The following is a 1822-nucleotide window of genomic DNA, read 5'->3' on the forward strand; positions in this document are numbered from 1 at the left end:
GGTGGACATTCAGGGTCCCGTGTGTTACTGACGTCTGACAGGGGAAGAGAACCACCACCACCACACATCCTGCTCTGGAAGGCTCCCTGGTCCCCGCTGAGTTACCGCCCCTTCGCTGTCGTGACGTCACCTTTGAGGGGTTTTCTGTCACTTGAAGATGCAGTGAAAGGCACAGCCATCTGAGTAATGCCTCTACATCTTTCAGGAAATGGCACAAGAAGACCTTGGGGGGGATTTTTGTTTAATTTTTAAATTTTCCATTGTGCACATGTATTCTTGTATAATCAGAAAAACATTTTATTTATTTATTCATTTATTTAGAGACACAGTCTCGCTTCATTATGTGGGCTGGAGTGCCGTGATTCAATCTTGGCTCACTGCAACCTCCGCCTCCTGGGTTCAAGCGATGCTCATGCCTCAGCCTCCCGAGTAGCTGGGGTTACAGGCATGCCACGCCCGGCTAATTTTTGTATTTTTTTTAGTAGCGATGGGGTTTCGCCCTGTTGGCCAGGCTGGTCTAAAACTCCTGACTTCACATGATCCTCCTGCGTCAGCCTCCCAGAGTTCTGGGGTTACAGGCGTGAGCCACCGTGCCCGGCCCGAAAAATATTTTTAAACTGTGTACAGGGAAGTAAGGATTTCTATTATATGCAAATCCTGTGGGATTGTTTGTGCAAAGGGAGATCGGTTCTTTCTCTGCCACTCACTGCATCCTCACCTGCTCTTCCTCATGTGGTTCCCACCCTTACCCTTCTCTCCCCTGGGTTCATGCTGTTCTTCTCGTTTCAATTCACTCTCCCTGAAAGGACTCAGCCTTCGCCAGTCTGTGCAGGCATGGTCCTGGGCTGGATGGCCCTCTGAGCTCGGCCAGGCGGCTGACCGTGGTCATGCAGATGGTGGCGGGATCCTTGGGTGCACTCATCTTCAGTAAGTGACTTGGACCTCGTAGTGTTCCTCCTGAAGCTGCGGTGGATAGTCTTGGGGAAGGAGAATGGAATCATGGCTCAGGCCCGCCTAGATTGTGCACACACTGGGCCTGGCTTCTGTTCACTCCCGCACTGAGACCGTTTGCATCTGGATGCACAGGGCACACATCCAGTTCCCACATGGATACTGTGTGTGGCTCTCAGGACACAAATCATTCCAATCTTAACAGATGCAAGAAATAAAAGGCAGGAAACACTCTTTAGTTCATTGCATATTGACGAGCACAACCTTGGTACGGTTGTGTTTGGAAATTATGTGTGGGAAGGGAATTATGTATGGGAAGTAAGCTTAACCCAGGAACATGAAGTGGATGCAGCATATTAAAGTGCATGCCATCTGTTCCATTATAGGATAAAGAAACAAGATCGTAGGGTCATATCCCTGATGCAGAAATAACTGTCTCATTCTAAAGGAGAACACGGCAGCCGATAGACACAAGCCACAGTCCCATTAATTGATAGGGCTGTTTTTTCAGTCCGCCCTGCCAAATGCAAAGGGCTTTACATACACTGAGTAAAATTACATTTCCAAAGCAACCTTTTGAGGTGGATATCAGCTCTATTATTGTTGTTCTTAATCTGCAGACAAAAGTTTGGATGAATTTTTTTATCCTTACAAAAGTGTTCTCAGTCTAACCTTTTCTTTTAGTCATTTAGATACTTTTATAGAATCAAGGGCAATTATGTTACCATTATTCTTGAATTTCACGACTATAAAATTATACACTTGGGACAGAAAACTATACCTTAAAGAAAAGAATAAATCTGTGTCATTTTTGGAGGCTTTCTGGAAGGACAGACCAGCCGTTAGGCCAGTAATTGTGTCTATTCTGGCC

The sequence above is a fragment of the Colobus angolensis genome, unplaced genomic scaffold (assembly GCF_000951035.1).
Source record: "Colobus angolensis palliatus isolate OR3802 unplaced genomic scaffold, Cang.pa_1.0 Scaffold144, whole genome shotgun sequence".
NCBI lineage: Eukaryota > Metazoa > Chordata > Mammalia > Primates > Cercopithecidae > Colobus > Colobus angolensis.